This window comes from Globicephala melas, chromosome 8 (assembly GCF_963455315.2).
Source record: "Globicephala melas chromosome 8, mGloMel1.2, whole genome shotgun sequence".
NCBI classification, from domain to species: Eukaryota; Metazoa; Chordata; class Mammalia; order Artiodactyla; family Delphinidae; genus Globicephala; species Globicephala melas.
The window spans coordinates 50,893,928-50,911,486 of NC_083321.1; the positions used below are offsets into that span (position 1 = coordinate 50,893,928).

Below are 17,559 nucleotides of genomic sequence, written 5' to 3' on the forward strand. Positions count from 1 at the left end.
TGGCATGTGAGCTCAGGAGTTGTGGCTTGCGAGCTCTAGAACTAAGGCTCAGTAGTTGTGATGCATGGGCTTAGTTGCTCCACGGCATGAGGGATCTTCCTGGGTCAGGGCTTGAACCCATGTCCCTTGCATTGGCAGGCAGATTCTTAACCACTGCGCCACCAGGGAAGCCCAGCATCAGTTTCTCTCTCTGTTTATGAGGATTTTTTTTTTTTTTTTTTGGCCTCACGGCACATGGGATCTTAGTTCCCAGACTAGGGATCGAACCTGCACCCCCTGCAGTGGAAGCGCAGAGTCTTAACCACCAGACCACCAGGGAAAGCCCTGTATCTGTAAAATGGGCATAATACAATGGGCTGTAGGGATGAAATGGACTAAATTGCACATGACTCTCTTAGTCTCCTTGCCCTTCTGAGGAATACCCTTGGTTACAAAGTACCTAACTTAGATTTCAGATTGTTACCCTTTAGAAAAGGGAATATGTTTAATTTCATAGAATATACGAATATTAACTGCAGGATGTTTTCCCTGTCCTTACTCTAGCATCTAATGCAACTATGCACACGATAGGCCCAAGACAATAGCATTCAATAAGGTTTTAACTGCTGAGGAGGATGCCTAGCCCCAATCCCTTTCAAGATAATAAGACTTAAGCCAACCTAGAGAAACACCTAATTTTCCCTATCTTACAGAGACTTTCCTTCATTCAAACAGTATTTACTGAGCAACTCTGAGGTGCCAGGCCCATTCTGAGTCAATGCAGAGACAAATATGACAACGCTCCAGCCACTACCGAGCTCATGATGCAATGAGGAAGACAAATATCGAAACAGATTATTACAATATAGAAATTGTTAATTTTTGCCTTACAGCTCCAAACCAATTCTTCATTGCCCTACTCTGACTGGATTCTGCAGACTACATTTATCCTTCCCCAGCTGGTTCACATCAGGTTATGCCAATAGAAGGTACTGGAAGGAGACTACAAGGCTAAGGGAGAAAGAAAGGACTTTTTCCAGTGTTTGGTTTTTCTGTAAGGCAGCAAGCAGATCAGCATACAGGGGGACATGGTAAATTTGAAGACAGGGGCTCTCCAGGTTGAGGCGAGCGCCCTCTAGGCAGTTTCTTCACCACAGCAATAAGCAGCACATTCCTATGAGTGTATTCCATGCACTCTCCTCAGAATCTTGGCCTTGTGGAGCTCTCTTTTCTTAAGCTTGTAAGTTCCTTCCTTGTTTGCTTTTCCCTCAGCCTTAGGGATGGTAGTCATTTTCTGCAGTCACCACCTCTATTATACCTCAGAGTTCTCTTTTTATCTCTCTTAGTAGTTAACTACTTTTTACCTAGTTAACAATTCTTTATATTAAATTTTACCTGTTTCAAATTAATGGTGTGACTTCTATCACTTCAACCGGACCCTGACTGCTATAAGTAGGATAAATGCTATGATACTGCCCACAGAGTCCAGCCTCCGTATTTTACAGATAAGAAAACTGCAGTTTCAAATATTGAAAGTAATCTGCTCAAGGTCACACACTTGTAGAACTGAAACTAGAACTCTTATATCCTCTCAATAAATAATAAACATGTATCAAACACTTCTTCTGTGTCCAGGCTCTATGTTGGCTGTTGAAAACACAAGAGATGAACTATAATAAATCCCTGCTCTCAGATGGTCCACTATCTAGACGAGAAGACAGACACTAAAAAAAGAGAAAGTTCTAGGGAGGGGTGACAAACACCAAGATAAAAAGAAATTACGAGCTCTTCGAGGCTAGTAAGAGATGCTTCCTAGGTGGTCTCATTTTACCACACTTTACTCTCTTAGCTGAAGGATTCCTGAGCTGAATAGAAGGTTAACTTGAAAATAAATCTATAACAAAAGCTCAAGAAATGCAAGTAACCAAACAATAAACCTCCACCCTGGGCATAATCAGAAATATCACTAATGGAAAATCCTTCTAGAATAGGAAGCGACACAGAAACAAATTATGGATGAACACTTGTCGTTATTAACTTAGGAGGGAATTGCATTGGCTTTCAAAGGGCAACAAAGGTTTGGAGAAGAGAGGTAATTATACTAAATAAGCTCTGAAGAAAGGCAAGCAAGAATAGAGAGGAGATGCAGGCTGCTTCAGAGAACACTTGCATATTAGGAAGGATATGCCTATGGTGAGCAGATGCTGGCACAGCATGATAGGAAGGGACCCTGGAGCCCTAGACCAGAGAAGAGGCCTGGTTTACCTTACTCTCTAGTTCTAGCTGAATCAAGCTGCCCACTGCTTCCCTCAAAACAACAAGCTCTTTCTTCTTTCTGGGATTTTGCACATACTGTTCCCTCTGCCTACAATGCCCTTCATTTCCTATCTATCTAAAGATCTGACCCTTCTTGTAAAGCACAAATCAATCATCATCTTCACTGTAAAGTTTTCTCCAGTCATTCCCTGTACCCTTGATCTGGGCAGAATGAATCATCCCCTGTTCAGCACTTGTTGTATATCTCTCAATTATAGTACTTTCTTACACTTAATTTCTTACAAATAATGTAATTATTTGTTTGTGTGTCCCTTCCCAACTGGACCATGAGATTCCTAAGCAAGATATTTCCCAGTGTCTATTATTGTTCCTAGTAAGCAGGAGCTCAAAAAGGTATACAGAATTATTCTACTGAATTGTGTAGACAAACTCAACCTTCAAGCCCAAGAATGAATGTATCTTAGAGCCTTAACGTTCCCGGATTCATGATGAATCCCTCCTGGAGTCCAGAACATTTAAGCTGTACTAGAAACTCAGTTCTTTCTACTTGAGAGCTTAAGTATTTCCTTGTGCCAAACTGGCAATGCAACTGTGTATCTTTAGTGCTTCCACTAAAGGAATTAAAGTTTGTTGCAAGTCCGAACACAACAGTTCTTTATCCTCCTCCTTTACATAAATTGGAAAAATAGACTGAGAACTCTAATCAGCTGAAATCTTCCCAGGGAAGAGGACTTGGCTGTTTACTAACAGTTCAAACTACTGCTAATACCCATGTGGCCGGCATATTTTCTCTTTTGGCAGCCCATTCATATTGAGGGAGGAAGTATCATGCACTGCAATCAGAGAGTAGGATTTGGAGTCAAAGGAAGAGAATGAGTCCCAGCTCTGCCACTCTTTATTTTGCCAAGTGACCTTGGACAAGTCATTTAATCTCAGTGAGCTTCAATTTCCCTGGGGGGGAAATAGGAAAAATATTACCTGTCCCACTGGGCTACCATAAGGATCAAATGAGGACTATTCCTTATTGCACTGAATTCTCATCTTAGGAATTAACCTTGTCTTTCTGGAACACACAGAGAACTAGGAAGTAAGCAAAAAAAAAGCATCTTCAAAACCAAAATAACTGCCTCTAATTCTTCACACTTGACTACCAGTAGAGTCCCTGGGGCCTCACTCTTCCTTTAAAAACATATCTAATAGGGCTTCCCTGGTGGCGCAGTGGTTGAGAGTCTGTCTGCCGATGCAGGGGACACAGGTTCGTGCCCCGGTCCGGGAAGATCCCACATGCCGCAGAGCAGCTGGGCCTGTGAGCCACGGCCGCTGAGCCTGCGCGTCCGGAGCCTGTGCTCCGCAACGGGAGAGGCCACAACAGTGAGAGGCCACGTACCGCAAAAAAAAAAAAAAAAAAAAAAAACATATCTAATAAACTCATAATGTGGGAGCACCACAGTTGAAGGCAGGGTTACTATACTGAAAATAATAGTGTTAAGCGAACTGAACATTGAGGGCCTTCCTACAGCCTTCCCCTGCAGCGCCCCCCACCCCCCAGCTTCCAGACCACTGGCAGCCAGGCCATACCCTCTAGGAAGGAGACTAGAAGATCCTTCAAGAGAATCTGACCAGCCCTAGTAAAAAGATCTAAAGATACTGACATTGCAGTTGCCCCACAAATAGCCCAGGCAGATCACCATTATAGTTGAGGTCCATAATCAGTAAGCTCCACCCAAGTATTTAAAATTTCCAATCAGCTTTTTAGTATCCCATTTTAAAATACAAACAATCAAGGATTACCAGACATCTGGGGAAAACTCCAGCATGAAAAGCAGAATTCAGATCCTATTTATATCAGAAGAAATTTGAGGATGCAAGTGAAAAGTTATTTGAAAGAAAGCATAACAATTATGCTTATCTTGGCCAAAGTTTACCAATAATTAAAAAATCAGATCAGGAACGGAACAGGACGGAAAGCCCAGAGATAAACCCACGCACATATGGTCACCTTATTTTTGATAACGGAAGCAATAATATACAATGGAGAAAAGACAGCCTCTTCAATAAGTCGTGCTGGGAAAACTGGACATACATGTAAAAGAACAAAATCAGAACACTCCCTAACACCATACACAAAAATAAACTCAAAATGGATTAAAGACCTAAATGTAAGGCCAGACACTATAAAACTCTTAGAGGAAAACATAGGCAGAACACTCTATGACATAAATCACAGCAAGATCCTTTTTGACCCAACTCCTAGAGAAATGGAAACAAAAATAAACAAATGGGACCTAAAGAAACTTAAAAGCTTTTGCACAGCAAAGGAAACCATAAACAAGATGAAAAGACAACCCTCAAATGGGAGAAAATATTTGCAAATGAAGCAACTGACAAAGGATTAATCTCCAAAATTTACAAGCAGCTCATACAGCTCAATATCAAAAAAACAAACAACCCAATCCAAAAATGGGCAGAAGACCTAAATAGACATTTCTCCAAAGAAGATATACAGATTGCCAACAAACACATGAAAGAATGTTCAACATCATCAATCATTAGAGAAATGCAAATCAAAACTACAATGAGGTAACACCTCACACCAGTCAGAATGGCCATCATCAAAAAATCTACAAACAATAAATGCTGGAGAGGGTATGGAGAAAAGGGAACCCTCTTGCATTGTTGGTGGGTTGGTGGGATACAGCCACTATGGAGAATAGTATGGAGGTTCCTTAAAAAACTAAAAATAGAACTACCATACAACCCAGCAATCCCACTACTAGGCATATACCCTGAGAAAACCATAATTCAAAAAGAGTCATGTACCACAGTGTTCACTGCAGGTCTATTTACAATAGCCAGGACATGGAAGCAACCTAAGTGTCCATCGACAGATGAATGGATAAAGAAATGGCACATATATACAATGGAATATTACTCAGCCATAAAAAGAAATGAAATTGAGTTATTTGTAGTGAGGTGGATGGACCTAGAGACTGTCATACAGAATGAAGTAAGTCAGAAAGAGAAAAATAAATACCATATGCTAACACATATATATGGAATCTAAAAAAAAAAAAAAGGTTCTGAAGAACCTAGGGGCAGGACAGGAACAAAGATGCAGACATAAAGAATGGACTTGAGGACACAGGGAGGGGGAAGGGTAAGCTGGGATGAAGTGAGAGAGTGGCATGGACTTATATATACTACCAAATGTAAAATCGATAGCTAGTGGGAAGCAGCCGCATAGCACAGGGAGATCAGCTCGGTGCTTTGTGACCACCTAGAGAGGTGGGATAAGGAGGGTGGGAGGGAGATGCAAGAGGGAGGAGATATGGGGATATATGTATATGTACAGCTCATTCACTTTGTTATAAAGCAGAAACTAACACACCATTGTACAGCAATTATACTCCAATAAAGATGTTAAAAAAATAAAAATAAAAAGGTGGAGCAATCAAGAAAAATAAAATAAAATATACAATAGTCTATTTAAAAAAAAAATCAGACCAGGGAATTCCCTGGCGGTCCAGTGGTTAGGACTCTGCACTTCTACTGCAGGGGGCCCGGGTTTGATCCCTGGTCGGGGAACTAAGATCCCACAAGCCGCGCAGCATGGCCAAAAAAAAAAAAAAAAAATCAGATCAGATGGACTTATGCCATTAACCTGATAATAAATAGCTCCTCCAAACTTAATGGTTCATTTTACTGATGGCTATTCACTGCATCAGGGATAAGAGGCATATAGTAAAATAGAGTTTGCTAAGTCTGGCAAGGAGCTATATTGTATCTGCACTTATTTTTCTAATTCTAAAGATATCTGTTGTGTATAGATCTACATAAGGATGGACTGAGTGTCCCAATGAAGGCACTAAAATAAAGAAACCAATGGGTCATAAAAGCATTAAGAAACATCACTGTGCCTACTAATCACTGATGCTACATGTAGTTAGACATCTGTATGTACAAAATTCTAGATGAACCTAGAGAAGGGAAGTCTCTCATCCCATGGCACCTCACCTTCAGAAGTCAGGGAAGACTTCACAGAAAACACAGTAGTTGAGAAGAGTTTTAAAGAAAGCGTAGAGATTGTCAAGTAAAACAGAGGAACAGGAAAGAGTACAGCACAGCAGAAAGACTATCATGGGCCACAACATACCTGAGGATGGAGAGGTTAAGAAGCTGCAAATAATGCAGTGTCACTAGAGCACAGGCAAGAGCAGTAGGAGATGAGCAGAAATCAGATCAAGGGAGACCTTGTATGTTATACAAGGAATTTAGACTCTAACCTGAAGGCAACTTGGAGCCAATGAAGAGTTTTAACAGCAAATTAAGATGATTAGATTTGAATCTAGGAAAAGATCATTCTGATGATGATATAACAGATTTTGGGGGTGGGAAAGGGAAGGTTGGTGGCTACAACCTTCCAAGCTATGTACTAACTGTTCCTAAAAGGCAACTCTCACGCTTACAAACGCTCAGCTTACTGTGAAGCAGATTATTCTACCTCTAAGAGACCAGTAGCTACCAGAGACACTCTAATGATCCCCCTGAGGAATGTAGCATCCCAAGGCCTCCACCACCAGGTTCTTTCTTTTTCTCCCCTAAGGTCTTCTTTAAAGGCACAAAGATTGTGTTATGTTACCTTGTATCAGAGTATGTCTCTCAGCCTGGTTTAAGGAAGATATGCATCAACCCCAAGCCCTCATCTCCCAATTCCCAAGCCCTCACCTCCCAATTCCCAATGACTAGGGCAATTTTCTGCCATTTCTCAGAGCTATATTAAACTAACACATAGATACATGAGAACACACACACACTCATACACTCTCATTTGTATACATGTCTGATTTTCCCATGTACACTCCCTCAAGGAGACGGGAGGAAAGATGGAAAGGAATATTTAACAAGCACTAACTTAATGCTTGATTCTTTCCTCATTTCTCTCATTTAATCTCTCATTTAATCCTCACCACAACTTTGAACAAAGCAGATATTTATATTCCCATTTTTAGAGATGAAGAAACTATGTCTCAAAGAGAACAAATGATTTACCCAAGATCACAGAGCAGGTATAAGGCAAAGCTGAGATTTGAAGCCACATGTCTATGGGTTTACCAGTGCTTTTCTACTACACCTCACACTAGGTTTCCCTGTACCTTATATTAGTCATTACTAAATCTCCACTTAGTCGTTGAATTGCATTATACTGAGCCACTCACTGAACAGATCAACAACCTAGAAAAACAACCAAACAGAAGAACCAGGTGCAAATGGAAAACTTGGACAATAGACACAGGTAGGAAAAAGACAGAAAAGAAAGAAGAAAAGACGAGAAGAGGAAAAGGAAAAGGAAAAAGAAAATAAGCAGCAGCAGTAACATCGATTCCAACAAGCTCTTTGGAGCCCTAGCTGATACTGGCAAGTACAGAAATAGCCAAAACTCTGTGTTGACACATCTCCATTTCTAAATCTCGTCTCCTCAGCCAGCCCCAGCAGAGTGCCTGGTAAAATACAGCCTAGTCAGGCACACATCACAATTGAATTCCATTAAGCAGATGCAACCTCTCCCTGAGGCCTTCCCACTCTTACAGAACCACCAGGAACTGGAGAAAGCTTTTGTTCTCCATCTGAACTACTGTCTACAAGCCCTTGGTGGTAAAGGGAAATTGGATTTGAGAAGAAGATGGCTTGTCAAAGAGCCTAAAACCTAAGGTGGAAAAGGAAGCAATTCACTAAAACCAAGCATTCCGAAGCAGAAACTTTCTCTGAGGTGACAAAGAGTGCTGTCATAGTTATGACTTGCCCTCTAAACACAGGGTCCCCAAAGCACCTTGTAGGAAGGGCAGAAGCTAAGGCTCATAGACTAGCTCTACCTGCACTGGTCCACAGATATCAGCACAGGTTCATACTAACACCATAGATTTTTCTAAAGCAAGAATCACTTGTTTGCAACAACTGTGCTCGGTTACGGAGATTTCACTATAGAAGTATTTTGTTACGGAAAAAGTACTATTGTATCAATTAGATCCTAAATATAATAAGGGGAGAAAGAAAGGAACCTAAAGGTTAAATAAGATAATGTGGGACTTCCCTGGTGGAGCAGTGGTTAAGAATCTGCCTGCCAAGGCAGGGGACAAGGGTTCAAGCCCTGGTCCAGGAGGATCCCACATGCCACACAGCAACTAGGCCCATGCGCCACAACTACACTCTAGAGCCCTTAAGCCACAGCTATTGAGCCCCGTGCCACAACTACTGAAGCCCGCACGCCTACTGAAGCCCACACGCCTACAGCCTGTTCTCCGCAACAAGAGAAGCCACAGCAATGAGAAGCCCGTGCGTGCACTGCAACGAAGAGTAGCCCCCGCTTGCCGCAGCTAGAGAAAGCCTGCGCTCAGCAAAGAAGACCCCACGCAGCCAAACATAAATAAATAAATAAATTTATTTTTTTAAAAAAAGAAAAAGATAATGTAAGTAAAGAGTCTAGAAACTGAGCTGGCACAAAGTAGACGTTTAACCAGTGTCTGCTCAAGTGAACTGAAAAAGACAAATTAGCATTTGTTTAGTATCTGCTGATTAATAAAAATAACCTAAACAGCTTTTGTATACTTTACCTTGCTTAAGCCATAAAATAATTCAGAACAAGTGTTAATTATCCTCATTTTATATATAAGAAGAGAGGTTCAAAAAAATTAGCAACTCGGTCATTTAGTTGAGGGACAAAAGTTGTGATTTGTTCACAGTATCAGAAAGTTATAAACTGAGCCAAAAAATAATAATGCCATCTCATATTTGCTTTAAAGTTTTTCACTGCACAATGAAACATGTGGAGGTAAACAGTGGGCTGGGAAATGGAATACCTGAGTTCTAGACTTAACTGTGCCAAACTGGTATGCAGCTTAAATGAAGTCTCTTTCTTCCTCTTTCTGGATTTTAATTTTCTCACCTAACTCAACAGCGGTACAACATTTAACTTAAAGATGAGTTATATTATCTTGAAATTCCAGGAATATTGTATATACAATCGAGACTCTTTACTGGACAAGAAATGCTCCCTTATTGCCCAGTATTTACTCTACTCTCCCTGGTCACACGTTCAGGATTAACAGCTTACCTCTACCTGTCCATCAGCCATTCGTAAGCCAGAAGCATCCTTTACGGTACAGCTCCCCACCTGTGCTGGATGCTTCATTAAGTGTAAAGCTGATACTATAGTTTGCTGGAAGGCTGGTGCACAAATGTTACCTGGAGATGAATAAATCATTCCAGTTGTGTTGGGTTGCAATTGTAAGGATAGCAGCTGTGGCTCTGAAAACAGATGGTCTTATAAGGATGGAGGACTTGGCTCCTATCTGATTTTCCTAAGGCAAGCAGGTTTGGGTCAGCAGGAAGCCTGGCTGGGAAGTGCCGGAGTAGAGCTAGCATTCAGTGATGAGGAAAGATGACAGAAATGCACAGGTAGTTTCTTTCCATAATAAATGAATATATCAGAGGCTGCAATTACCAGAATCCCAAGCCCTTACTTTTGTACCTACTCATCAACTTCTAAATCATTTTCTTTTCAGTCCAACACTTTCTTCCTTGATTTTTCAATACAAAGGTGAGTTCAGGGAGAATGCCTAGCAGAGCCCAGGCACAAGAATAGAACTTTAAGATCTGCTGACTAGAACAACTTGAAAAAACAGAGCAAAATAACTTGAAAAAACAGAGAAAAACGAACTGAATTTACCAGATGATAGTGGAATGAGTGTCTAATGACACAGCTGATAATAGTAGATGTGCAGTAAACATATATTTAATAAAGTAATGTGCCAGGCAACATTCTAGGTGTTGTACATATATTGTCTTTTAATTCTCAAGACAGCCTTTCTTTTATCTCCATTTTGTATATAAGGAAATTAAAACTCAGAAAAGTCAGGTACTCTGCCCAGTCACACAGCAAATTAAGTGACAGGAGTCAGAAATGACCCCCCAGGGCTAAATGATTCCAAAGCTCTATGCATTGTTTGTCAACCTCCTGTCCAACCAATAATGGCCTTCTTGCGGTTCCTCAAACACAGCTAGCAAATTCCTACCTCTGGACCTTTCTGCTTGCTATTTCCTCTACCTTCACATCTTCTCAACGTTTTCTACTCTAGATCATTCAGGGCTCTGCTCAAACGCCATCTCTTCAGAGAAGCTTTTCTTGATCATCCCTCCCAACATACACTGTTCCCTTACTTTGCTTTATTTTTTTATTATGACACTAAAATTGTATTATTTATTAGTTTATTTGTTTGTTTACTGTCAGTCTCTCCCACTAGAATGAAAGTTTTTTGGTTTTTTTGTTTGTTTGTTTGCGGTACGCGGGCCTCTCACTGTTGTGGCCTCTCCCGTTGCGGAGCACAGGCTCCGGACGTGCAGGCTCAGCGGCCATGGCTCACGGGCCCAGCCGCTCCGTGGCATGTGGGATCTTCCCGGACCGGGGCACGAACCCGTGTCCCCTGCATCAGCAGGCGGACTCTCAACCACTGCGCCACCAGGAAAGCCCCTAGAATGAAAGATTTTTGAGGACAAGGACTTTTTCTTGGTCACAACTGTATCCCCTGTGCTTAGAACAGTGACTAGTACATTGCAGGTGCTCAACAAATATTCAGTGAATCAATGAATGAATTCTGTGATCAAAATCACAGAGCTCTAGAATATTAGTGTAAAAAAGTACTTGTTATAGGGCTTCCCTGGTGGCGCAGTGGTTGAGAGTCCGCCTGCCGATGACGGGTTCGTGCCCCGGTCCGGGAAGATCCCACATGGCGCGGAGCGGCTGGGCCTGTGAGCCATGGCTGCTGGGCCTGCGCGTCTGGAGCCTGTGCTCCGCAACGGGAGAGGCCACAAAAGTGAGAGGCCCGCGTACCGCAAAAAAAAAAAAAAAAAGTACTTGTTACATAGCATAAGGAGCACTGGCTTTGCAATCAGGCAGACGTGGGTTCAAGTCTCTAACTGACTATGACTGTGTGACTTTGGACAAGTCTCTAAACTTGTTTAATTTTATCTGTAAAGTGGGTATAAAAAAATAAGGCCCATAGATCTATTATGATGATTAAATCCAATAAACACATGAAAATGTTTTATGCAAACTATAATGTGTTATATAAATATATGATGAGAAATTATGACAATGAGAAAAAGTTTAGAGACAATCTAAGTCAAGGCTTTCACTTCAGAGCTCACTCTAAGGCCCAAAAAGGTAAGTGAACTGTCCAATGTCCCACAGTTACTTAGAACCGAAAAATAACTAGACTCTAGGTCTCCAGGCAACCAAGCTGGGACACCTGCCATTACCCCCCAAACTAGTTGACCTCTGGTACTCCACTTTCTCTTGATTCTTCTTGTACTTCACTGGCTGATCCTTTGATCTTCTCAACCCTACCCCCGCCCCACCACCACCTAGGTCAGCATGTCCAGAGCTCAAATGTCAGATCTCTTCTCTGCTCTATCTATACACATTTCTTGGGTGATCACATCTACTCCATGACTTTACATATACTAATGATTTCCATTTCTAACCTGGACTTCTCTGAATTCCAGACTTGTTTATCCAACTGCCTACCCAACATCTCCTTTTGGTTGTCTTACAGCCATCTGAAATGTAATATGTCTAAAATCAAACCCTTGACCCCCCTCTACAAACCTGCACCTGCCAGTCTTTCCCATCTCTGAAAACAGCAACTCCAATCTTATAGTCACTCAAGTCAAAAACCTTCCATTGACTATTTTCTTAATCTCATAATCCTCAATCTATCAGCAAATTCTGTCAGCTCTACTTTCAAAACATATCCTGATTCCAACAATTTCTTACCACCTCTACTGCTACCACACTGTCTCAAGCTTCCTTTATCTCATTCCCTAACTCTTGTTACAGCTTCCTATCTGATTCCCCTGCTTCTGCCCTTGCCCTATCCATCCCCTATCCCTCTCTCCTCAGAAGCCAAAATGATCCTTTTAAATTCAATTAGAGCATGTCACTCTACTCTGTTCAAAATCCTGCAGTGGTTTCTCATCTCAACCAGAATAAAATAAATGCTATTACCATGGGCTACAAGACACCATGTAATCTGGATCCACTCTACCTATCTGATCTTACCCACTACCACTGTCCTCTTTGCTCATTACACTTCAGCCACACTGCAGTAAAATTAAATTTTAACACCAACATTCATGTTGTTTGGGAACCACTCTGAAGTGGCCAAAAGCAAAGACCAAGAATATGCAAGCATTGGACTCCTTAATGTGAACAGCAGGAACATTCTTTCCCTCCTTGTTGTTCATTGATAAACTGAGCACAACCCCACCTCAGGGCTTTAATGCTTACAGTTCTCTCTGCCTAAAGCATTCTTCCCTCAAACTATTAATATGACGTGTTCCTTTATTTCATAACATCTCTTCTCAAATTTCACCTCACCAAAAAGGCCTAGGTCAACCAATCATATCTAAAAGAGACCCCTCCTGGGAATTCCCTGGCGGTTCAGTGGTTAGGACTTGGCACTCTTATTGCCAGAGGCCCAGGTTCAATCCTGGTTGGGGAACTAAGATCCTGCAAGCTGTGCGGCACAGCCAAAAATAAAATAAAATAATAAAAGTAAAACAGACTCCTTTTCAATAACTCCCTTTCCCCATTCATTGCCTAATTTTTCATATCTCTGCCCACTAGAGTGCCACTGAAATCAGGGACTTTAATTTATTCACTGCTATATCCCCAGTGCCAAGATTGTATGTGCTCTATAATCCATATCAGCAATCAATTTAGCCATTAATTATTTTGTAATTAATATCTTATGTCCTCAATCTAGTCTTCCCCTAAACAGACTAAATATTATTTTCAAATGAAAATCTCTCAATTCTGGATATCCTCTCTGAGAACTTTCAATTCAACTAGTGATAATGTAGAAGTAATTTAAAAAGGAGAGAATGGTAAAATGAAGCCATATTTTTCTTCTTCTGGGATCCTCTTATAATCAGCTAACAAATCAGTAAGTATTAATAAGCACCTTTAGGTACAGAGCACCATCTGATTAAAGAAGGATATTACCTAGCTAGGTAGTAAAACATAGAGAGGTACATAAAAATAGTAATAAGATGGATAATAAACACATGAAAAGATACTGAGCATCATTAGCCATCAAGGAAATACAAACCAAATCACAGTGAAATACCATTCAATTCACATTCACTAGGATGACCAAAACAAAAAAGACAGGTGGTGGAGAGGATGTGGAGAAACCGGAACCCTCATACACTGCTGGGGGGAATAAAATGGTGCAGCCACTTCACAAAACAGTCTGAAGTTCCTCAAAGGGTTAAACATAAAATTACCCTGTGATCCAGCAATTTCACTCCTAGAATTCATTTCTTCTACCTAAGGGAAATGAAAACATATAACAAATATCCACACAAAAACTTCATATACAAATGGTCACAGCAGCATTATTCATAATAGCTAAAAAGCAGAAACTACCCAAACGTCTATTAACTGATGAATAGATAAATAAATGTGGTATATCCATACAATGGAATATTTTGCAGTAAAAAGGAATGAAGTATTGATACATGCTACAACATGGATGAACCTTGAAAACATTATACTAAATGAAAGAAGTCTGGTCATAAAAAGCCAACTACTATATGATAACTTTTATATGAAATATCCAGAATAGGCAAACCTACTGTAGAAGACAGATTAGTGGACTTCCCTGGTGGCACAGTGGTTAAGAATCCCCCTGCCAACGCAGGGGACACAGGTTTGAATCCTGGTCCAGGAAGATCCCACATGCTGCGGAGCAACTCGGCCCGTGCGCCACATCTACTGAGCCTGCGCTCTAAATCCCGCAAGCCACAACTACTGAGCCCACGTGACACAACTGCTGAAGCCCGTGTGCCCAGAGCCCGTGCTCCACAAGAGAAGCCACCACAATGAGAAGCCCACACACCACAACGAAGAATAGCGCGCACTCGCCGCAACTAGAGAGAGCCTGCGCGCAGCAACAAAGACGGAAGGAAGGAAGGAAGGAAGGAAGGAAGGAAGGAAGGAAGGAAGGAAGGAAGGAAGGAAGGAAGGGAGGAATTTTTTAAAAAAAGAAGATAGATTACTGGTTGCCTAGGGCTGGTGGAGATGGGAGAAGTATGGGTGGCTGCTAAAGGGTACATGTTTCTTTTGCGGGTAATGAAAATGATCTAAAATTGACTGTGACAATGGCTGCACAATTCTGTGAATAAAAAAGCACTGAACTGTACACTAATGGGCAAATTGTATGGTACATGGATTATAGCTCAATAAAGTAAAAAAAACTTTAAAAATATAATCTGGTGTTTATTTCAGGTTCCATTTCTCAACATTCTTACCATTCACATTCAAATTAACATTTATTCAGGGTAGGATTTTCATCTCACAGCAGCAGCTATCAAATTGCTCACCAGAGCTCATCTTCAGACAGACTTTGAACAAGTCCTTGGCATTAGGAGATAAAATAAGAGCTTATAAAAGCCAAGCACAGATGAGACTGGCCTTGGCTGTGGTTGCCAAATATATGGAATTTCTAAAAATTAAAATAGTTTTTGTAAAACAGTAAATAAAAAAAAATTTTTAAGGAAAAAGAAAAGTTAACATTTATTGAAGGCTAGATAACTCTCACTTTATTTTACTCAATACAACCAAAAAGGCTGTGAGACAGGAGTTATCAACTCATCCATTTTGCAGGTAAGAAATCCATAGCTCATAAAAGTTAAATGATTTAGGGACTTCCCTGATGGTCCAGTGGTGAAGACTCCACGCTCCCAATGCAGGGGGCTCAGGTTCAATCCCTGGCCGGGGAACTAAGATCCCTCATGCCGCGTGGTGCAGCCAAATAAATAAATGGTTTCAGACCTATAGTAAATTATCAGAGCCAGGAGTTGGTCCTGCATTCACTATCTCCAAATCTAGGGCTCTTTCTCACCGCTCATCCCCAACTTCTTGCTAGTAAGCATAATTAAGACCTAGCTGTAGCACTTACTCATAAAAGTAAGTACTAAGAACTAAGAGGTCATAAGAACACAGATTTATAATCACAGATTAACAGAATGATGATCAAAACTGTATAACACAAAATCCAATATCCCTGCGTTTAACTACTGGGTCAGCAGTGCTATGCTACATGAAAACAGAGTTGGCTGGATCTGATTCCCAAGGTCACCTATGTGGGGGAAAAAAAGAAAGAGAGAAAGACAAAAAAAGTTCACAGCATTCCCCAGTAAACCAATCAAGAACCATACACACTTCAGACGGGTTTGTAACTGACCTTGGTAATTCCTGAAACAAGACATCTTACTGATACCACCAAAAGCACTTATTAAAAAGCTAGGCTGTGAAAAGGAAGTTTTTTGGGGTGATGGAACTGTTCTGTACCTTGACTGTGGTAGTGATTACACAAATCTAAGTGTTATTAAATTCTGACACAGAAAGGTCAACTCTACTGTTAACTTAAAAGTAAAATTTAAGGGGCTTCCCTGGTGGTGCAGGGGTTAAGAATCTGCCTGCCAATGCAGGGGACAGGGTTCAAACCCTGGTCCGGGAAGATCCCACGTGCCGCGGAGCAACTAAGCCCTTGCGCCATCAACTACTGAGCCTGCGCTCTAGAGCCTGTGAGCCACAACTACTGAGCCCGGCTGCCACAATTACTGAAGTCCGCACACGTATAGCCCATGCTCTGCAACAAGAGAAGCCACTGCAATGAGAAGCACGTGCAGCACAACGAAGAGTAGCCCCCACTCGCCGCAACTAGAGAAAGCCCGCACGCAGCAACAAAGACCCTACACAGCCAAAAATAAATAAATTTATAAAAAATAAAAGTAAAATTTAAGAAAACCTGCATACATATTAAAAAGTAAGCTGTTGTGCATCAAAAGACATTATCAACAGAGTAAAAAGGCAACCCATAGAATGGAAGAAAATATTTGCAAATCATATATTGATAAAGGATTAATATACAGAATATATAGATAACTCCTAAAACTCACAATAACAACAACAAAAACCTGATTCAAAAATGGGCAAAGGACCTGAACAGACATTTCTCCAAAGAAGATATATAAATGCTCAATAAGCACTGAAATGATGCTCAATATCACTAATCATTAAAGAAACACAAATCAAAACCACAATGAGATACCACCTCACACTCATTAGGATGGCTATTACCAAAAAAAAAAAAAAAAAAAAGAAAATAACAAGTGTTGGTGAGGATGTGGAGAAATTGGAATCCTTGTGCACCATCGGTGGAAATGTAAAATGGTATTGCTGCTGTGGAAAACACTATAATGTTTCCTCAAAAAATTAAACAAAGAATAACCATATGATCTAGCAGTTTCATTTCTGGGTATATACTCAAAAAAACTAAAAGCAGGGTCTCAAAGAGATGTTTGTACACCTGTGTTCATAGCAGCATTATTCACAATAGCTAAAATGTGTAAGCAACCTAAGTATCCATTAACTGTGAAAGGATAAGCAAAATCTGGTGTATATATACAATTATTCAGCCTTAAAAAGGAAGGAAATTCTGTCATATGCTACAACATGGATGAACCTTGAGGACATTATGCTAAGTGAAATAAGCCAGTCACAAAAGAAAAATACTGTATGCTTCCACTTATATGAGGCACTTCGAGTAGTCAAAATCACAGGGACAGGAAGTAGAATGGTGGTTGCCAGGAGTTGGGGGAGGGGACAATGGGGGGTGGTTGTTCAATGGGTGTAGAGTTTTACTTTTGCAAGATGGAGAGAGTTCTGGAGATGGATGGTGGGAAGGTTGCACAAGAATATTAATGTGCTTAATATCACTGAACTGTATAGTTTAAAAAACGGTAAATTTTATGAACCACAATTTATTTATTTATGAATAAATAAATAAGCTAGGCATATGTGGTAATGTTACTTCAAGTAAAATTATAATAATAGCTAATGTTTATGAGTGTTTACTATGAGCGAGCACATTATTTCACTTAACCCTGACCATAACCCCAACTATTAGACCTCTCTTTCACAAATGAGAAGGCTGAGCCTAGTAAGGCCAACCCACTTGCTCAAGATCACATAGCTAGTTAACTCAGACTGAATTCAAACTCAGGCAGTCTGACTCTATAGCCCAGGCCCTTAACCACTATACCACAGCATAAAATACTATATTAAATATTGCAGATAGAAGTTGACAAAGATAACTACTCAGGCTAGTCCTGACGACCTAAGATTTCAACTGAACAGAACCACATTAGAAGCAGACATACTATACAACCAATATAGCA

The 17,559-nt window shown here is 40.7% G+C and overlaps 1 protein-coding gene and 1 non-coding gene across 4 annotated transcripts in view; one reads left to right on the forward strand and one right to left on the reverse strand.

The window, feature by feature from the left end:
- Positions 1-17,559, reverse strand: part of FAM168A (family with sequence similarity 168 member A) — a 200,365-nt gene that overhangs the window by 128,328 nt on the left and 54,478 nt on the right. The window lies entirely within an intron of this gene.
- On the forward strand, positions 5,769-5,841 carry TRNAR-UCU (transfer RNA arginine (anticodon UCU)). The gene has a single exon. It is a non-coding gene; the product is annotated as a tRNA-Arg (tRNA).